We start from the raw sequence: 23,157 nt of genomic DNA, 5'->3' as shown, positions 1-23,157 counted from the left end.
ATTATTTTTAAAAATCGCCACATGTGTTAAATATGTGATTTAACCCACGTGCACAATTTCTAAAAAAAATCGAACCAAATTTCCAATGTACCAAAAATCAGCGAGTCAACTCGCAATTTGTTAATCGAAATAATCTTGATTATTTTTTAAAATCGCCATATGTATTAAATATGTGATTTAACCCACGTGCCTAATTTGAAAATAAAATCAATTCAAATTTTCGATGTTCCCCAAAATCTGCGAGTTGACTCGTAATTTTTATTATGAAAATCAATTTTTTATTTTATGTTTAGTGTACACCATTAATTTTTATTGAGTCGATTAAAATCAACATTTATGAGTTGACCTAACAACATCAAAAAGTGACGAATCAACCCGATAAATATTAACATCCAATGAGTCGGTCCATCAACTTGGTATACGTGAATTGATTCAATCGATCTATTAATCAAAAAATATGGGTGAATTGATACGCTAATAATTCAGAAACTCGAAAATTGTCATTAGTGCCACGTGTACCCCAAAAATCAATGAATTAGTTTATATTCATACGAAATCAAGAAACAATAAAAAAAAACAAAACAAAGAAAAATAAAAATAAAAAAATAAAAAAATAAAAATAAAAATTTACCTTTGTCGAATAATTTCGGATGTGTGAATTCCTTCAAAAAGAACTCGAAATAATGTGTGAGTAATTGTTGTGATCTTGCGTGCTTTTAAGAAGCCTGTTCCCAAAATCGAGTTGGTCTAGGCTTGCTTAATGGCTATGAACTTGCTTAAAGGCCGAAATTGAGAGAGTTATAAGGTAAAAAAAAAAAGATTGAACCAATGGCTTTTGGGGATACTAACTGTGAGGATAGAGATGCTCCATGGGTTGTTAATAATAAGGATGAATAGAGGGCTGAGTCGGTTGCAAAAATTGAATTAAGTGAGGGCTGAGTTAGGTTGTAAAACTGTGAGGATGAGGAGTGTTACAGGCTGGTTTATGGCTGCTATAAAAAATGAGGAAGTAGGTGAAGGTATGTTGCAGGTTTTTTGGGGAAGAAGGTTGCAGGCTAAGAGATAGTTGCAGATTTTTAATGGAGAACTAAAAAAGGGCAGCTAGGTGAAGATGGAAGGAGGGCCTGATAGCTACTATTTTTGGACGTTTATAGAGACGGAGAGAGGCTGCATTGGCGGCTGTTTTTACTCCAAAACGTGGGGGAGAAAAGGGTATTGATTGGACTCTGTTTTTGACGATTTTAGATATGAATGGAGGGTTGCAATAGCTACTGGTTTTGCTCCAACGTGGGGGAGAAGGGCTGTTCAAGACATGAGAGAGAAGAAGATGGAGAGATCAAAGAGATGAGGGGTTGCTGGTTTTTAATGGCAGCCAAAAGAAAAACGTTTTTCTTCTTCTTCTTTTTTTGAAAAATGGCAGCCAAAAAACTCTACCTCCTTGGTTCCTTTTGCTGTTTTTTTTTATAGTCATTCTCTCCCATAAAACGTGAGAGAAAGAGGGGAGAGAGGGTGGAGATGTGGGTAGTTGTATGGGTGGTTATACAACAAAAAACGTGAGAAAATATTGCTGGTTTTTGTTGTGAAGAAGAAGAAGGGTGGAAGACGTGGGTTGATGGGAGAGATCAAGGGAGAGAGTGAAGAGGAGGAGAAGAACGTGGCTGCTGTGTGGGTGGTCCAAAACGTGGGTTGTTGGAGAAAATAGAGAAGGAGGAGTTGGAGAAGAAAACCATGCGAGCACGTGGGGAAGAAGAAGAAACGTGGTTTCTTCTTCTTTCTTTTTATTTTTGAATTATTTATTTATTTTTTATTTTTTAAAAGAATGAAAGAGGGGGATCCTACGCTACTCGTACTACGGTAACTCTCCGCCAATGAGTCGTAATTGGTCGATTTAATTTTCCTTCCGATTGGTTGATTTCAAAATTTTTTATTTTATTTTAGTCGATGTTTTGATTTGAAATTTAATTTGATGTTTTAAATTACATTTGAATTTGTATTTTATTTTAAATTTTGAATTTCGATTAGAATTTAATTTGAATTTTGATATTAAATTTGGTTGTTAGTTGATTTGATTTCGATTTTTGATTGATTGATCATTCGATTTTATTTTTACATTTTAATTGGTTGGGTGATTCGATTTTAATTTGAGTTTTAATTGTTTAATTTGAATTGAATTTTTAATTTAAATTTTGAATGGGTTGATTAATTTGCGTTTTAATTTGAAATTGATTTCAATTTTTAATTGGTCGGTTGATTGGATTTTGATTTAAATGTGATCGAACGGATTTTAATTTGTTAATTACATTTTTGGTTGGTCGATTCGGTTGATGGATTTAAAATTTTAATTCAATTTTGCATTTTAATTGGTTGAGTGATTTTTAACTTGATTTTCAATTTGATTTTGATTTTGATTTTGTATTTTAATCGGTTTCTTGAAAATGTAATTTTTATTTTGTACTGAAATTTAATTTGATTTTACGATTTAAATTAATTTTAAATTTTGGATTTTAGTTTAATTTTAAATTTGAATTTAATTTTGGTTTAATTTTTTTTATTTGAGTTTTATTTTCCTAGGGATCAAGGTCTCTATGTTAGAATTAGATGTTAAGGGGCGTTTTGGTCATTTTTACGATTTTTGACTATTTTTCTTAAATTTCTCTGTTTTCATCGATTTGGGTCCCGTTAGACTCGAAATCACGTTCTGAGTGCAATGGAGGTACTTTCGAGACTTTTCGGACATCCGAAATTTATGAGGGGTATTTTTATCATTTTGATAATTTTTTACAAATTTTTAAGGATTTCAGCGTAAGGTTTCTTTCAGTCACTGTGTGAGTATTTCTAAGTTCTAAAGTTGTATTTTTCTAGCGTAGCGAGGTCTCTAAGTTATCGAATTGTGTAACGAACCTATGCGTACATGCTTGCTAAGTCAAGTGTAAGCTGTAGCGATCTTAAGCGTGCGTAAATTTCTAGGTCGAGTAGTGACGAGTAGGGGGGATGAAAAGACTAGAAACGGAACGAATCAAGTGGTACTCACAAGCCTTCGAGTTCTTTTATATTCATCATTAGGAATCCACCAAAATCGAGTGACGAATTGTCGAATTAGGCAGATGCAATAATGGGGTGTCTACAGCTAGTCTACTAAACTTTGGAGGAAACCTCTTAAAGCTTGACATTTGTTAGTCTTGTGATCCTTGACCTTGTGATATTCACAATAATTTTTCTTTGCCCTGATCTGAGCAATTGGGAATGCTTTCGACCATTTAAAGAATTGCTTATTCTAAATGAGAGGTAAAATCTCACTCAGTGGTTTCGAAAAGTACATACTTCTTTTTCTTTGATCCACCTTTCTACTTGGTCGCTTATACGTTATCTTTTTCTACTATTGCTACTTCTCAATTTTCTCAACTATGTAGACTACCTTATTCTTATGAATTGCTCTCCTTGGATCATCTTCAATCCTGATGTACTTCTCTACCTTTTCATCCAGCTTGGCTAACATTGAAAGCCTTTTCCTTATCAATGATTTGTACAAATTAGAATTCGAAGGCAAAACATTCATGTACGCCACCATTGCTATTTTCTCATCACAAATTTCTATTTTCATAGCCTCCTCTTAAAACCTCTTGGTGAAGTCTCTAAGGCTCTCTGTTGGGTTTATTCTCATGCTGAGCAGGGTATCGACATCCCCTCCCAGTCTCTTATTGCCTATGTACTACTTATGAACGCCGAGTAGAATTCTTCGAAGAAGGCTATGGTCCCAACAGTGAGCTTATGGAACTAGGTCAGTACATTCCCTTGCAAGTTAGTAGGGAAAATTCTACACATCATGGCTTCGTTGTCCTCCTACAAAGTCAGAAGCTACCTAAACGGTGTGAACCTTAGAGCAATGAACTTCTTCAGAACTTCAGTTGTTAGGATTTTAGGTGTAAACGGGGATTCCTGTATACCTCTGATAGCCTATGTTGTAGCCAAGTTGATTTCATTGCTCCTAATAACTTCTTTTTCTTTCCTTATTAAGTTCTTAACCTCCTCTCTGGTTAAAGGTGTTAGGACCCTTGGATGTCTCGCATGGATTGCAGTTTGCGTGGCTAGCAACCTCATACGCACGATCAGTTCCCCTTTTCTATCCAAATTATCTTGTCCATGGGTAGGTCTCAAGCCATTGCTACCCATTGAGACATGTCTATCATCTTCTGTAACCTAATGCTGACTTTCCCCACAAGAGGCCCTATGATGAGCCTATAACCGTTGAGTCAATACTAGATTTTCTTTAGCTAGAACGTCCATCTTCTACTATATTTCCTCACACCATTTCCTCATCTTCTTCATTTGAGCGGTCAACAGGTCCTCAACATTTGGTACAGGAATGATGGGAGATGGTTTAGGTTGGTTGGTATCGGCTCGAGCTGGTCTCACCATCTTGCTAACTTCACTCTCATAAGGAAGTATAGACGAAAACAAGCTTTAAAAACAAAGTTGGTTTCCCACAGACGGCGCCAAAGATGTATAGGTGATTTTGTGTTACCTCTTACAACTCAGCTCATTTTGTTCGCCCCACGTTCCTTATTTCCTCCGATCAATGGGATACCTGCCAAAAATCCTCTGATGATAAAGTTAGCTTTCAAGTTAACCAATAATGGACTCTCTAACTTTTCGAACCCCCTTCCTCTTAGCCTTTTTCTCTATTTATAGTTCTTTCTAGAAATCTCTTCAAATAAGGAATTTCCTCAAGATCCTTGATTGTCAGGGATTTCCAACAAGTATTCCTTACTTTTAAGAGAGATTATTGAGAAGAGAAATATTTGCTTGGATTTCGTTATTCATTTCCTTGATTCTTGGGATCTTCTTTGAAATTAAAGGATCTAGGTTGACTAGGTGACAACCCCCAAATCTACGCTACTCGGTCCATATACTGGGCAGAACTGACATTCGAGCTCTATCCTTTAGACGAGTTGGGTGTCCTAAGTACCACTTAGGAGAAAAAATCATTTAATTCTAGTCTCCTACTAGTCTAGCTATTGGACACGTGTATGGTCCAGATATCTTACTAATTTAACCCTCTACACCTACTAATAAGATTTTAAGCCTTACTAAGGTTGTTTTGGTCAAATGGATTACCACATCAACAATCCAACACCAGACCTCTCTAATTTAAGCCAAACCTTTGTTGGTAATGTTTAAAGAATGGGTTTTAATCTTTATTTTGGGCATGAAAAATAATTTAAGAAAATGAAGTGTAATAAGTAAAACTTGGGGAGCAAATAGAAACTCTTTAAAAAATTATTTTTATATAATAATAATATATTTCAAATCGGATTGTATCTGATCGGATGATCAATATCCGAATCTGTATCCAAAATGATGTCGAACATTAAAAGCATATCCTAAATGTTGGTCTAATTATTTCTACAATAGGTACACTTCACGTGGTTCATGTGATCTAAGCAGCCAATGGTACTTTTTGATCCAAGACTGAGATATATAAAGGGTAAGGCTGCAACTCGAGTGGGTTGAAGGGATGGGGGCCAACCCACACCCAACCTTAACTTGATAAACACCAATCTGTTCCCATCCTCAACCTAACACATTTTGATTGGATTTAAAGCACGTAAGGCTACGTATACGGCTTGTTTAAGAGCTATGTGTTTTAAACACTGACAAAGCCTGCCACGTAAATAGGGGTGGGCCAGGATTTTCTTGTAGTAGGGGAAAATTATAATTAATGGTGCAGTTGAAGCTTGAAGATGAATGGTTTTTGAAGAAATTAAGAGGTTTTTTTTTATTAGAAGTCGAAGTTGAAGAAAAGGATATTTAAGTCATTTACAATTAGTCTAAGAGAGAAGGTCTAGGTCAAGAGTTAGTATCATCTTTAATAAATTGAAGGGGTGGCAAAAATTGGAAGGAGGCAAGGGAGTGGGGGCAAATGGGTATGTAATTAGTTTAAAATATAAGGATATCTCAAAATAAAGTATACAAGCAAGGATGTCAAAAAAAAAAAAAACTTGTGGGGACAATTAGTTGAAAATACAAGGATATCTCAAAATAAAGCATACAAGCAAGGATGAATTTTTTTTTTCTAGGGGGGCAATTGCCCCCATGTTTATCTCTATGCTGAACCTATCCCTCCGCTTCTCCTTTTAGTATTAGGAGAACTTATGCATTTTTAGTTGGAATGGTTATTGCACACAAACTGTTGCTTTTTAGTTTTAGAGATGAAAACTTTGAAAGTATGAAATTGTGGATATGGTCTAATTTAATTTTGATTGGTTTTGGAATGTGCAATTATGAAATTTCTTTAATTTTCTTCCTTTCTTATTAAGATCTCCCCCCCCCCCCCCCCCCCCAAAATTCTTGTCCTTTACTGTATATATTTTTCTATTTATTTTTATGTATATTTAATTGTTTATCATCTTAAAAAATGCATGTTTGTAAGGCTTTGGCTGGTTAACGTCTCGCCTCACACCTTAGCATCTAAAACAACATTAGGGATGGACCTATTTGTCTTTTTTTTTTTTTTTAATTTTTTTAATTTTTGAATTTTATTTCATATTTTTCTCTTATAGTTTTAATGGTCTAGTGCAAATTAACCCCCGTAAAATATTATAATTTGTTGAATTTTGACAGTTTGATCTTCTTCAACACCTAGACAAACCTTTGACCTCTAACTTCTCTCTGTAATGTTGAACTCATTGGGATAGATGTATATGTGTCCTTCAGTTAAATTCACCAATTATAGATTACCCCAGTAATGTGTTAACAGCTACCAACTGGTTAAGTAATTAATAGTCCGGTACTCACAAAATTGAGTTTTTAAACAAGCTACGACTCTTGTAGAATTTAATGCCATTTAATTTATTAGCGGATCTAGATAGAATTCTTCTAGCCATCTCGAATTTTCTTGGTGTATATGGTGGCATCCCCTTTTGTACTTAAAAAAGTCACTTTGCCTTGCCAGCCACTATTATTATGTGTTTTTTTGTTTTGCTAGCTCATTTTTTTCGATTATCTTAATTAGTTATTTTATTTCTATATGCATCGACAGGGGTCGTGGTGTTGTGGGTTTAGCTATGGCTTGCTTGAATACTTTCGGACTCGTCACAGGTGCATTTCTTCTTGGCTTTGGTTTGAGTGAAATTCCGACGAGCATTTGGAGAAATGCAGATTGGAACACCCATCAATAAATTCTTTCTCATAAAGTTGCCAAAATGGCTGTGAGTCTTGATGATGCTCATCAGGAATTTTCAAATGCTATTGTAGTAAGTGTACTCCCATCCTTAATAAATTTTGTTTTGGTGCCTAAGGTTTTATAGAGACCTTATGAATTCTGTGTTTTCATTTTATATTTTTGGGATCAATGACTATTCTCCCCTGATAAAGAGAGTTACAAAATTTCTGTTCGAACCCGTTACCGTTGGCTTGATTTGTGTCTTGCATTAAGGATAACCCACCATCGAAGGGTTTGGATTTCCTTGTGCTATTCTTAGAGCCTACATGTGAACATCAATTTTTTTAATGCTGAAATTCAATTGCATTGATTGTGCTGAAAAATGAATACAACTTCTTTCTTTTGGTATTTCATACAAGGAAAATAATGTACTCTGTTTCTACATCTTATTATAATAGGACCGAACAATGCCTAATCTCAATCTCTACGACTCAAAATTGGTGTATGGTGATAGTGCTACTTTTGGATGCATAGGATGCTTGGTGAAGCTCAGTCTTTGTAATTCAATGTCTAGAGCTTTGAATGTTTGTTCTTCCTTTTTGATGCATCAACTTTCTCCATGAATGATGGCATAATGTCCAAGGGTAAAAAATATGACTGTTGGACACATAATTTTTTTTTGCTTTAAACTCTTTTTTTTTTCTTCTTCTTATAAATACTCCACTTCTACCTCGCCATACTTCTTGTACAACATACTCTACTACCTTATAAGTTCAAATCTCTTATCTTTCTTCTTAAATCTCTCACTCTCTCCATTCTTTACGCTTAAGTCTCAAGTGATGAAGTCTCAACTCACTCACTCTCAGTCACTCTCACTCTCAACTCTCAACTCTCAACTCTCAACTCTCAAGATGGGAATGGAAGCAACAACAATCCTAGAAAAGATGTTCCACAATAGATTAGGGATTTACACACATTGTATCAAACTAACTATTAGAGTTGCATATGCGTGTGTGTGTGTGTGTGTGTGTGTGTGTGTGTGTGTGTGTGTGTTGCATATGCCATCGCATATGTGATATGCGAACAGCCTATGCTGGTCGCAAAGACTAGCTTATGCTATTTAACAACATTGTGAAGGAGAAATGTTTCGGCAAGGTTGAAAACGAGATTTGGTGGTCTTTGGCATATTGACATCAACCATCTTTGTTTTGCTCCGTATTTGTTAAACATGATTAGGATCCTATTGAGGTTCCATTTGCATGAATCACATTGCATATAATCTGACTGATTTCAATTATGGATTATTTCTTTAATTTTCTCACATATTTGAGTTTGTGTTTTTCATTAGGTTGCTCAAGCAACTTCAAATCAGATGTCCAAGCATGATCCTCTGAGACCCTACATGAATATTATTGACAACATGTTGCGTTAGTTGGTACTTTTTCTTCTTTCGTATGATTTCAGACACAACACCACCTAACATTAACGAGTGAGTTATGAAAGGTACCTCCAATATCAAGGCCACTTCTAGAACATGGCGCCTTTGTTTGGGTTACACTATGAACTAACTCCGTATAAGGCTGTTAAGGGTTTAGTTTGCCATCTTGATAGGCAAGTATTCACTTTATTTTGTGTGGTGTGTCTGGGTGTGTGTGTGTGTGAAGTCACTGATGTCTAGTTTAGTATTTTATAGTGTATCATGTTACAAAAAAGCAAATCAAGAATATCAATCTTGGCTTTTGTATTGTTGTTCTTGTACTCTTATCTTAAAAAGTGTGTTATTTCTGGAGGTCTCAAGTTGTTAGCATCAAGGATATATAAGGCATATTTCCCTCATTTCTATAGCCTAGAGTTTGGATTGTTTCACTTAATAGTCTTCAATCATGTAGTCCAAATCACCCTAACAAAGAGTTCACGATTTTGAGTATAAATATGTGATATATTTATGAAAATGCTTTAATCATGTCATTCTTCTCTATCTCTTCCCTCTATTTCTAAAAATGCATCTCACTTATTTGACCACTTTGATAATTCTTCAATTCCTTTGAAATATTGTTTAATGCAATATCTGCTCTCTTAATGAGTCCTCCTGATTATGTTATCTGCTTTCTCTCTCTCTCTGGTGATTCCATTTGCTTTGATGTTAGATTACTTGATCAGTTCACAACCTGAGTTGCACCCTAGATGACTCGTGTTACAATTATCTTAATGTGTTTGTCCACCAAGATTGTTTAGCTCCAATTCTATTTGAACTTCATATTAGTTGATGACATATCTTAATTAGTTGCTCCATGCATTAATAGTTTGATATATATAAAATGTTTAAACTATTCTATCCATCGAGCCACTATTTAGCTTGAATTCTATTTTAATCATCAAAACTTTTATTAAGAAGCTTTCTAATGAGAGAGAAATGATATTTTTATTGAAGAAACATTATACTCTTTTTTCGTTAAGTTTGTAAATATCTTTCTCACTCTCTTTTGTGCCCAACCCATTATATTATCATGCACCGATATTTTACTCGTTTATTATTTTTTTTTTTCATTTTTAACTTTTTCATCCCACGTGCCATGTTAAAAGAATTGTCATATATCCATCATTTATATTTGAACTACTTTTAATGAATGAAACATCTTACAAATTTTTTTTGCTCCATGTGTAGTTAGCTTGATTTTGAAGCTAAATAATAATTATTCATGGATTCTTTACAGGGTATGAAACCTCTCAACTAAGTCTATTCTACTGCGGGTAATAGGTGTGTGGAAAAAAAAATAAAAACTTAATTTTTTTTTTGTAGTTTAGATATCGGTTTGTAACCTATGCCTAAATTCTCAGATTTAGAACATCAATCTTATAGACATTGGATTTTAAATCGATGTCTAAGATTTTTTTTATATATATTTAAATGCAGATTTGGAACCGTTTTTAACCGTTCCTAAGTAACTTATTGTAGCAGATAGTAATATCCACCGCTATAATTGTTATATATATATTTTTAAATTGACCTATTGCAACGGATATTAATATCCGCCATTATATCTATTATATTCTATTTGTTAAAAATTGACTTATTGCAGCGAATATTAATATCCGCTGCTATATGTATTATATTCTATTTTGTGAAAAAATTGACCTATTACAATGGATATTCATATTCGCCACTAAAGGTATAACCTGCAACAGCAGACAAGTTATCCACTACTATATTTAGCAACCAAGGCAATAACGTCGGATCTTGCTTCCGCTGCTCATTCGCCGCAATAATTTTTACCGACGGAAAAAGTTCCCTATAGCGGCAGAAAAATCCGTTGCTGTAAATAAAAAATGTTGTAGTGACAATTTCTAATCCATTAGGAACAAGACAATGTTCTTGTTATTACTAATTATTGTTAATTATAGTAGTAAAATTTCTTCCTTTACTTATTCAATGTATTATTTGGCAAGGCTTACGTGGATATTCATTTTTGGTAGTTGTTCTTCCTCCAAAGTTGAATAATGATGAATGTATGCCATTTTGGTAGGCGGTTGGGTACGTGCTAACTTGGCAAGGGCACAAAACCACACATTTTTTTCCTATGTATCCCGATGAAAAAAAATCTATAGTTCTTGCCTTTGCCATGTCAATCGCATACCAAAACCACATGCATTCATCACGACTCTTCAGGGTTCACACACACTCTCTATCTTTTAATTATTTTTCCTACGTGAGAGAGTTAAAGTCAAATTTCTAGTCAATGAGAGAGTTCATATTGTCTCACTGATTTTGGTGCACGTGAAGATTTAAAGTCAAATTTCTTTGATAGGTGAATTTACTCATTGATTTTGGTGCATGTAGAGGTCTTAAAATCCAAATTTCTCTTTATAAATACACGTGAGTTGACTCGACAATTTATGTGCACGTGACACTTGAAATTGATTTTTTTAAACACATGAGTTGACACATTAATTTTTGTGTTGTGCATGTGTCATTTAAATTGATTTCTCACCCTTTCAAAACTCATTAATTTATGTGCTTTAATTCGCCAATCATTTTATCGATGTGACTCATGTGGATATTACAAAATTAATTAGAAATTACGGCTTCCTTGAAATTCCTTGATGTAAAATTTGGAAAGGATGATGAATTTTGATCATGACCATAAGATTTGATTGACAAATCTGATGTAAATTGATGATATTTCAATTGGCCAACTTAACATAAAATAATGATGATGATTGGACCCTAGCTTGACTCTAGTTTTTACCCGTTGACCATAGGATTTTCTTATATCGTAATAGAGATCGATCACCTTGATCAGGCGGGTTAGTGCCTAATACCTTTCGAAACCCGTAACTCGACTCTTTGTTCATTTCTCTTACCCGTGGACCGATCCAGATCTATTTTGGAGTTATTTTAGTTCATAGACCTAAACTAGGTGGCAACTCCCCATTCACTAAAAATCCTTTCAATTATTTCAGATATTTTTTATTTTTTAGAATAAGTATCGAGGCTCTTTTAGTGGTGACTCCACTGGGGATTTTCAGGTCAAACTTGACCCAATTCAAGACCATCCTTAGGTTGACTTTCACTTGAGTCAACCCAGTTGAATCAAGAAAGCTTTTAAACTAGGTTAGATCTTGTCTTTTCTTTTGTAGGTGTATGATTGATTATTAGATGATTCTGTGGATGTTTGTTGTGATTGGATTTGATGACTTGTAGGGTTGTGTGGCCCCTTATTCTAGTGGGAAACGACGTCATTCATAAAATTCACAACTTCAATCATGTACCTATACAATATATAAAATTGGGGTATGAGTACCATTTGATTGAATGACCCTAAAATGTATATATCAATGCACCCATGTTGGAGTAACCTGAGCCTTTGTCCTATTATAAGCCGTAAAGTCACATGTCCTAAATGCCAAAATAGTACTAGTATGTGATCGGTCTCCCCCGTGGGATGTTAAATCATTTATGAAAGCTACAACTTTTACCTCGTACCTATACGATATATCAAACCAAGTTACCATGTACTATCTAATTGGGTATGTCTAAAAGGTATATTAGTGCACTTGAGAAAGGGTGGTCATAGAAATGGCATTGCACGTAGTAAACCTAGAGTCTAGGAACCTTCATATAAGTCACTACCTGAATTAGTTATGGGTGTTCCCAAGTAGCTCTATCCCATTCAATCAACAAGTAAGTGGGTAAACCAGTCCATATCGCTCAAATCAAACTCATAATATCGGTCTGACCCAATTAAACTAAGTTAATTGATGAACTATATCGATCTTTTAAGTTAAACTTAGTTTACATCAAACCAACCGATCGATCAAATTGGAAAATGAGTTTAATCGAACCACACCAAATCAATTAAACTGATTGGTTTTTGGGTATAAACCAATTAGTTTAATCTAATGGATTGGAATAGTTTATAGCTAATCAATTGGCCCATTTTGAACAAATGTTTTGATTCACTTTTACAAAATCAAATGAACTAATTGATTACAAGCAAATAAATGATTAGTCTAGTCCATTAGGTTAGACCAGTCTGAGTGAACTAATAACTTGATTGGTATGTGGATTCATTCACGGAATCGATTGAGTTGACGGGTTCCCATTATTTCATTTTAACTAGCCTGATAAGATGAATCAAATCGGTTAACTTATTTTGCCCATTTGGCTTAGGGTCATTCTCTAATCCACCCTTTTGATAAATCCGATGATAATCAATGATACATCGGGACTTTTGTAGATACCCCATTTTTCATCTGCCTAATTCGACAATTCGTCACTTGGTTGTTATGGATTCCTAATGATGAGCATAAAAGAATTCGAATGCTCGTGAGTATTGCTTGATTCCTTTCGTTTCTAGTCTTTTCATTCCCCCTACTCGTCACAATTCAACATAGAAAGTTACGCACGCTTAGGATCGCTATAACTTTCGTCCGACTTAACAAGCACGTACGCATAGGTTCGCTACACAGTGAGATAACTTAGAGATCACACTACGCTAAGAAATTACAATCTCGAGACTTAGAAATAATCACACAGGGACTGAAAGAAACCTCACGTTAAAATTCGTAAAAATCTATAAAAAATCATCAAAATGACGAAAATACCCCTCATAAATTTTGAATCCCCGAAAAATCTCAAAAGTACCTCCATTGTACTTAGAATGTGATTTCGAGTTTAACGGGACCAAAATTGATGAAAATAGAGAAATTCGTAAAAATCTGTAAAAAAAATCATCAAAATGACAAAAATGCCCCTCATAAATTTTGGATCCCCGAAAAATCTCGGAAGTACCTCCATTGCACTCAAAATGTGATTTCGAGTCTAACGGGATCTAAATCGATGAAAACAGAAAAAGTCAAGGAAAATCTGTAAAAATCATCAAAATGATGAAAATACCCCTCATAAATTTTAAATCCCCGAAAAATCTCGAAAGTACCTCTATTACACTCAAAATGTGATTGCGAGTCTAACGGGACCCAAATTGATGAAAACAGAAAAATTCAAGAAAAATCATTAAAAAATCATAAAAATGATCAAAATGCCCCTCAATATCTAACTCTAACATAGAGACCTTGATTTCTAGGTAAATAAAATTTAAATCAAAAATCAAACTTAAATTCAACCATAGGAATCAATTTAAAATTCAAATCAAATTTTAATCGAAAATCAAAATAAAATTCAAATTGAAAATTAAACTAAAATTTAACCAAGATCAAATTAAAATTCAAAATTTAACAACAATTTAAAATCCGAAATCAAAATAAAATTTTAATTAAAATATAAAATAAAAATTAAACTAAAATTTAATCAAGAAATCAATTAAAATACAAAATCAAAATCAAAATTTAAACATCAAACTTAAATATCAAATTAAAATATCGACAAAAACCAATCTAAATCCAATTTAAAATTAAATTGAAAATCAAGTTGAAAATCATTAGAATCAATCAAATCTATCAATCAATCATAATAAAATTAAAATTGAATCAACCAAATAAAATTTTAAAATCAAATTGAAATTAAAAATCAAATTAAAAAAATTAAAAATCAAATCATAATCAAACAAAAGTCAAATTAAAATCCATCAAATTTAAATCCAATCCATCGATTAATATTGAAATTAAAATCCAATCGATCAATCAAATTCAAAACTAAAATCGATCAATCAAATTCAAAATTAAATTAATCAACCAAAAAATAAAATCCACTCGATCAAATTGAAATCCAAATCCGATTGAATTAAAATCGAGTTCCAACCGACCAATCAATTTAATGGTTTATGAGAGATCATTAAGGTGAGTAGCATGGGATCACCACCCCCCATTCTCCAAAAATAAAAAAATAAAAAATAAAAAAAGAAAGAAAGAAAAAAACGTAGACACACATTTTCTTCTCCAACTCTCTTTTCCTCATGTCCTCCATTTTCCTCTCTCTAATTTCTCATAACTACTCATGTCCTCCACCATCTCTCCCTTTCTCATGTTTGATGGCAGAACCACTATAAAAGAGGATCAAGGGAACCGTTGAATGGAGAAAAAAACATTTTTGAGGCTATCCTTTAAAAAAAAAGTAATATTTTTTTTCACCATTAAACCTACAACCTTCTTCTTCCTTCTTAAAAAAAAAAAAAAATCACACCTTCTTCTCCAGTAACGTTCTTAACTCCTCTTTCCCACATTGGACTACAATTCCACTCCTTTTTCTTTTTCATTTTAAAAAAAAAAAAAAACCTACAACAATCATCTTCTTCCATTAACATTTTTTTGCCCTCTTCAAAAAAAAATAATCAAGAATAGAAGATACCCCCCAATCATCTTCTTTCTTTCATACTCTCTATTTTTCTTCCTCTTCACTACATCATTTTTTTCAACTATTCAAACAACCCAAGAAAAAAAAATCGATTTTAGAGAAAGTTTCACACATCAAACTTGCAAGATCACGGCACAACTCATAAGCTATTTCGAGTTTTTGTTGAAGGAATCCAAGCATCTGAAATCATTCGACATAGGTAATTTTTCTTTTTTTATTTACTTTTTTATTTTGTTTATTTATTCTTGGTTTCATAATTTTTTATGTACCCAAATGGATTCGTTGATTTTTGAGGAGTACGTGGCACTAATGGCAATTTTTTAAAGTTTATGAAATATTGATGGATCGACCAATTGATTATTAATATTATCGGATCAATTTTCTCATTTTGTAATATTAATGGATCAATTCATTAATTTTGCGAAATGTATGGGCTAACTCAATGATTTTAGCTCACGTGACGATTTTAAAAAATCAAAATTTCCTTGATCAAAATTATTGAGTTGACTCACTGATTTTTGGTACATTAAAAATTTGAATCGATTTGTTTTCTATAAAATGGATAAGTAAGTTAATTCAATGATTTTAGCACACGTGACGATTTTGGAAAATTAAAATTTCCTCGATCAAAATTATTGAGTTGACTCACTGATTTTGGGTACATTAGAAATTTGAATCGATTTATTTTCTATAAAATGGATATGTGAGTTAATTCAATGATTTTGGCATACGTGACGATTTTGAAAAATCAAATTTCCTTGATCAAATTTATTGAGTCTGCTCACTGATTTTGGGTACATTAGAATTTTGAATCGATTTGTTTTCTATAAAATTGATATATGAGTTAAATCAATGATTTTGACATACGTGACGATTTTGGAAAATCAAAATTTCCTTGATCAAAATTGTGAGTTGACTCACTGATTTTTGATACATTAGAAATTTAAAATCACAGTTTTCTATGAAATAGGCATGTGAGTCAGCTCACTGATTTTGTGTACATGAAAATTTTTAAAAATCAAACGAGTCGACTCACTGATTGTAATACACGTGGCAATTAAAAAAAATCGAATTTCTTTGATTAGAAATGTGTGGGTTAACTCACTAATTTAATGCACGTAACGATTCAAAATCGAATTTCGTTGATAAATTATTGTCAATGAGCTAATTCACTAATTTTATGTACATGACAAATAAAATTGATTTCATACTCCTCAAAATGTGATCGAATTGATCCATTAATTTTTGGTGCCACGTAAGTCTTACTAAATCGTGGGATTCTTTTATGCGAAATTCGAGAACCCATGTAATTATTTTAACCGTAAGATTCATTTGGCAAATCTGACATAAATCGATGATGATGATTGGACCATAGTCTTATCCCATTGACCATAGGTTAGTTTTTGATCATAATAGAGATCGATCATCTCGATTGGGCGGGTTCAGTGCCTAGCACCTTCCGAAACCCGTAACCTGACCCCTTACCCATCTCTCTGATCTGTGGACCGACTCATATTCCTTTAGAGTTAATTTTGGTTTCTAGACCTAAACTAGGTGGCGACTCCCTATTCTTTAAGAATCCCCAAGATATGTATAATCAGACCCCTATTTGCTATTTAGCGAAAAGGCCGGGGTCGAGACGATTTCAGTGGCGATTCTACTGGGGATATTTAGGGTCAAACTTTACTCGATCCAAGATTATCCTTAGGTTAACTTTTTCCTCGAGTCAACTCAGTTGACTCAATGAAAATCTTAGATTAGGTTAGATTTTGTCCTTTCTTTCATTGGCATGTGATTAGATATGTTTAATTGTTTATTGCATTAATGATTGGATGTATTTGATTTGCATGGTTGGATATTTACGAAAAAGGCCCTGGCGCACTTTGTCCTTTTGCACACACTCACAAGAATGCATACGCATATTTGCATCATGTCATGTCCTTATAAATCCAATAGTCGGATCTAAGCTAACCTGGTCCTCCGGGACATGGGAGACGCCCGTAAACGCTATAACTTCAGTATAGTACCTTCGGGTATAGCAAACTGGAATACCATGTACTGCTTGACCAAGTAAAACTGGGATAGTATATCGGTGTTTCGGGCTGAAGTAACCTAAGCTTTGTCCTAACCTAGCCTCAATCATATAGCAAGCCTAGAACTTAAGTACGGTCCTACTAGGCCACGACTCGAATCGACCATAAGTGCTCCAGGGTTGCCTTTCTTTAATTTAACCAAAAGGTAAGTGGGTAGACCGGTTCACACTGCTCAAATTGAATCCGCAATACCGGTCCAACTCAATAACATAACTGATGAGACATATCGATCAATGTCTATTTAAACCAGTAAGCCCAATTGGTAAATAGATCTCATAGATCAAAACACGGACTGATTGGACTAATTGACTTAAAAATAGTAGATGAAGTGATTCAAGTAGAATATTCAGATCCATTGGGTAGAATCGGCCCAAACTCAAATGGGTACACAGTCCCAATAATTTTTATTGGCCAATTTAATTCAATGGACTGGATATTTTATAATCAACAAGGTTGGGATTAGTAAAAAACATATTAAGGGCTGTATCGACTAGCACAACCTAGATCTTACTCTTGGAAGGTCGTACAACCCTTAATCATGGTTAAATTTCCTAAGATTCCTGATGAATTGACATATCATCTTCATGCAACTTCTTACTCGGAATGTGCATCAGTTAAAGACTTTGAATCTAGGGGGTGAATCTAATAAACGTTATCGAGAGGGACCTTTAATTCTAATTGCTAAAACCTATCCTCGGGTCAGTACCAAATAATCCACCATTGATGGGATTTCAGGATACTATTGCGCCCAAACTTAAGCGTCTACCACCTAGTTGGAGTCAAGAGTCAGATCGTTTAGAAATAACATCGGTGCCAAACGAATTATCAGAAATGACTTCTGAATCTGAACTTGCGGAAATTTGTAAGATTTTAGCGGTCTTTGCAATGGATATGAACAACATAAAGAGTAAAATAGAAGTGTTAGAACAAGTCTCTCAGTCAACAAGAGACCACCCTGAAGATCAAAGGAGTAAGGGACCAGAAGGTAGCACAACTAAGAATCTAGATGAGATTTATGAGCTTGACGGAAATGAGGGCATTATAATGAGAATCCAATGTTGGCCAACAGAATGACTTAGTTGGAAACAGCAGTGAAGAACATAAAAGGGATTGACGAAATCGCAGTAGGAATAGAGGCTTTGAATCAAATCCCTAAGATTCGTCTGCTCGAGAAGTTTGTAATGCTAGAAATGGAGAAATTCAATGGAGTATGCTGCGCAAAAACGCATCTCAAGGTATATGTCACTAACATGCGCACAATGGGCCTCAATTATGAACATATGACATGGTTGTTCCAGCGTACTTTGTCAGGATCAGCGCTACGATGGTTGATGTCCCAAGATTCAGCTGTAATAGGGACATAGGAAAATATGTCAAGGATGTTTTGGCACAAGTACAAGTACATCATTGAAATCAAAACTTCTCAAAGGGATTTGGAATCCACTAAGCAGAAGAATGGGGAAACATTTACTGATTTTTTTAGCCGCTGGAGGACTAAGACTGCACAGATGTAGGATAGATCATCAGAAAAGGAACAAGTGGCAATCATCTTGAAAAACCTCTCACAAGGGTATGCTCAGCATTTAATTGTCCAGTATCTCCCTACATTTGAATCCCTTTTACAAGTTGGAAGTCAACTTGAGGATGTTTTTGCCTTTAGGATCCTTTCCAACTCTTCTGACAACAAAGCCAAAAAACCCTTCACTAATTCCAAACCCAACGTCAACCATGCCTATATAGCCAACACTTCCACCACTCCAGTTAAACCCCCAGCTCGAACCAATAATCAGGCAAATTTGGGTAGAGCCCCCATCAACAGTTCACAAATCTAGGGATGACCCTCACCGTAGCCTTTCAAAAACTATTGAAAAAGGCCTCTTCACCCCTCTCCAGCCTTGACCTCTGCCAAACCCCCTACCAATTTCACATAACCTTAACGTATTTTGTGAATTCCATCAAAACTCTGGTCATCATACTGACTGATGCATCTCTCTCCGTCATACTATCCAAAATCTCATTGATGATAAAAAAGTTATCATTCCTACCCCAACATTGCCAAATGTCACCACCAATCAACTACCTGTATATCAACCTCCGCCAACATTGAATATGGTCTCAAACACCCAACTATGATTCGACCTAATCTCTCTCATCCACCCAATCAACGCCAAACTACCCAGTTATCCCCTTATCGAAATAGTTTTCATTGATGAGGTCTATGCCACAAGCTATGAGCCCTTTGATCTAACTGAAGATGAATCATATTGTCTATCCCCACCTCATTACAATAGCCTATCATATACCAGTTACCTCTTGGCATAAATGATATCGAAAAATCCATTCTCTGCAACAAGTGAAGATCATTACCTAGTGGCCGAAGAAAACGAGCCATTTTCACTCTCTTGTGATGAAGTCAAGCACATGACACAGGGAGGAAGAGTCTTTAAGCTACCGGAACTCAGTGCAGACAATCCAGCAGCTTTGGTGAGAAAGAAAAAAATAAATCCCATCCAAGAAACTATTGAAGAGGATGATATCATGATCAAACAGCTAAAAAATGCAGGCGCCAACATTTCATTTTGGGGTTTGCTCATGGCCTTTACAGCTCACAGGGAAGCTGTTATCAAAGCATTAAGCGCAACCCAAGTTTCCCTCGATACTTCCCCTGATCAATTGGCTAGTATAGTAGGGGCAACCTATGTCAAGAATAGTTTATCTTTCTCGGACTCCGACCTCCTAAAAGAAGGGTCGAGCCACATGAAGCCGCTGCATATCACAGTTGATTGCAATGGAATGAGAGTCCATCTAGTCTTAGTAGATAATGGAAGTGCACTAAATGTCTGTCCTTTGAAGACCACAACTTGCCTCGGGTTCAAAACAGAAGATTTCAAACCAACTAGTCAAGGTGTCAGAGCTTATGATAATACCAAAAGGGATGTACTAGGGACTTTGTAGCTACGAATATCTACAGGTATAGCAGACTTCCTTGTGGAATTCTAAGTCTTGGATATTCAGTCATCATTCAACCTATTACTAGGGAGACCGTGGCTGCATCAGCTTAAAGTCGTATCTTCTACTTTGCATCAGAAGATTAAGTTCATCAAAGACGGTTTTGTAATCACACTTCATGGGGATGCCGAAATTATGGGGATTGTGAATGAAATCGAAACCAAGGATAAGTCGTTGCCTGAAATTCAACCTAAACAAAAAGAAATACAACTCAACGGGTTTGAATTTGAAAATATTCATGCTGTTCAGTGGGATAATTCGACAAAAAAGTTCGTTCCTATCGATAATACATTCAGCTGTTGTGTGGCCAACATGTTCAAAAGCATGAGATTTTTCTCAGGCATGGGCTTGGGTCGTAGACAACAAGGGATCAAATCTGCACCAGGGACATTCGAATTGGGGTACGAACCTACCAAAGAAGACTAGGCCCGATATTGGAAGATAAGGAAAGATAAGGCAAACGCAATAAGACAAGGGCATGTCGCTGATCTGATCCAAATGAAGCCTTATCGCAAAACCCTTAATGGGCGCTTCGTGAAAACAGGGGAAGATTTCCTTTATTGTGATTTTCTAGAACCCTTTATCGACTACCTCACAGGTACCCGCCAGCCGAGATTTGAGATTTTCTTTGGGATGAATTGGCCTGACAAGGAAGAAGACAAAGCATTTGAAGAATTCGAATGAGCATATGATTGGTAGACGACCGTGGATTCACTCAATATCGCTTAGATGTTTCTCGAAGAAGGAAATGTGTCAGTCTTGTCATTCAAGAGTGGTACTCAAAACCCACAGTCTGTAATCAAACCCGCAGTCGAGTCTCTTTCCAATTACCATGTAATGAGTCCTTTACTGTATGTCGGGTCTACTCATGTTGAGTCTGTTGAGTCCGCAGTAAGTCCTGTCATCCCATCTATCTTTAATGAAATAGAAGAAGTTTCTGATTACCCCGAGTGCAATAATGATTTAACTGATAATCTGACTTCGAAGGACGAATCTTCTGATGAAGAAACTCCTATTGAATTAATTAAATTACTTGACCAAGAAGATGAACGTCAGGCTCAATCTGTAATGGAAGAAACAGAATTAGTCAATCTTGGGACTAAAGATAATCCTCAAGAGATTCAAATTGAAGTCACTTTATCTTCCGAGGAACGCGAAGGGATAGTGGATTTGCTCAGAAAGTTCAAGGACGTATTCGCATGGTCGTATGAGGACATGCAAGGAATAAGTACAGATATTATTCAACATCGAATTCCATTGCATCCCGATGCTCAGCCAGTAAAGCAGAAACTCCGACATATGAAACTAGAATGGACTTTGAAGATTAAGGAAGAGATCACTAAGTAGATCAATGCCAGATTCTTGGAAGTGGTAGAATACCCAGAATGGATCACTAATGTAGTTCTAGTTTCCAAAAAGTATGGAAAAGTGAGAATGTGCATGGACTTCAAGATCAAAATAAGGCCAGTCCAAAGGATAGCTTTCCGTTGCTTCACATAGATATATTGGTCGATAATACAGCAGGGCACGCCATATTTTCGTTTATGGTTGGATTTTCAGGATATAACCAAATAAAGATGGATCCTCGCGACATGCAAAAAACATCATTCATCATGCAATGGGGAACCTTTTGCTACAAAGTCATGCTTTTCGGTTTGAAGAACGCTGGGGATACCTATCAGAGAGTAGCTATGATCTTATTGCATGACATGATACACAATGAGGTTAAAGTCTATGTGGATGACATGATAATAAAATCCAAAGAACAATCGAAACACGTCGCTGCATTAGAGAAATTTTTCACAAGGATTCAAAAATACCAGTTACGCCTTAACCCACAAAAATGAGTATTCGGAGTGACTTTTGAAAATTACTTGGATTTGTAGTCAGTCAAAGAGGGATCGAGGTAAACCTTGGAAAAATCAAAGCTATACAAGAAATGACACCTCCTAAGACTGAAAAATAGATTCGGGGGTTCTTAGATAGAATTCAGTATGTCAGCAGATTCATCACTCAGCTCACCAATGTGTGCGAACCTATATTCAAGCTTCTCAAGAAGAACGAATCGACAGTATGGAATGAGCAATGCCAAAAAGCCTTTGACCAAGTTAAGGAGTATCTCTCAAATTCTTCCATTTTGGTTCCGCCTACCCCAAGTGAACCTCTTCTCCTTTATTTGTCAGTCACGGAAGAAGTTTTGGGATGCATGCTGGCACAATACGACAAAGACAGTCACAAAGAGAGGGTAATCTACTACATCAGTAAAAAGATGTTAGAGTATGAACAAAAGTATTCAGCTCTCGAAAAGACCTGCCTAGTACAAGTATGGGCTGCTCAAAGGCTTCAGCACTACATGCTCTATCATTCAGTCATTCTGTTATTTCGGATGGACCCCCTAAAATATCTCTTTGAGAAGTCGGCATTGACAGGAAGAACTGCACGGTGGTTATTGTTATTATCAGAATTCGATATTACGCATGTTACGTAAAAATCTATCAAGGGAAGAGGAATAACAGAATACTTGGCTGATCATCCAGTGGTAGAAGGAACAAGACCTATCGATCAATTCCCAGATGAAAATATCCTAAACCTTGAAAAAAGAACCGCGAGATAGAGTATGATGGTTATACTTTGATGGAGCGACGAATCAGAACGGATATGGAATAGGGGCAGTTTTGTTCTCTCCTGAAAGATGTCACATCCTGATCGCTATTAAGCTAGCTTTCTCCAATACTAATAATACAGCTGAATACGAAGCATGCATCGCTGGACTCGAGGCTGCTTTGAATCTAGGTATCATAAAAATTGAAATATTTGGAGATTCAGCCTTGGTTATATATCAGTCATTGGAAGAATGAAAAACTAAGGACATGAAGCTGAAATCCTATCATGAGTATCTACTAAATTTAGTAAGGAAATTCAAAGCCATCTTGTTCCAACATTTGTCAATGGAAGAGAACAGATTCGCTGATGCTCTGGCTACTCTTTCTTCAATGATCCATTTGCCTTCAGGCATGGAACTAAGGCCTATCTTAGTCGAAATCAAGCATAAACCTGCATATTGCCATCAGGTCGACTTCGCT

Source organism: Akebia trifoliata, chromosome 4, assembly GCF_017979445.1.
Source record: "Akebia trifoliata isolate Shusen 1 chromosome 4, ASM1797944v1, whole genome shotgun sequence".
Taxonomy (NCBI): Eukaryota; Viridiplantae; Streptophyta; class Magnoliopsida; order Ranunculales; family Lardizabalaceae; genus Akebia; species Akebia trifoliata.
The sequence above is the reverse complement of the archived record's forward strand: the minus strand, read 5'-3'. Positions refer to the sequence as shown.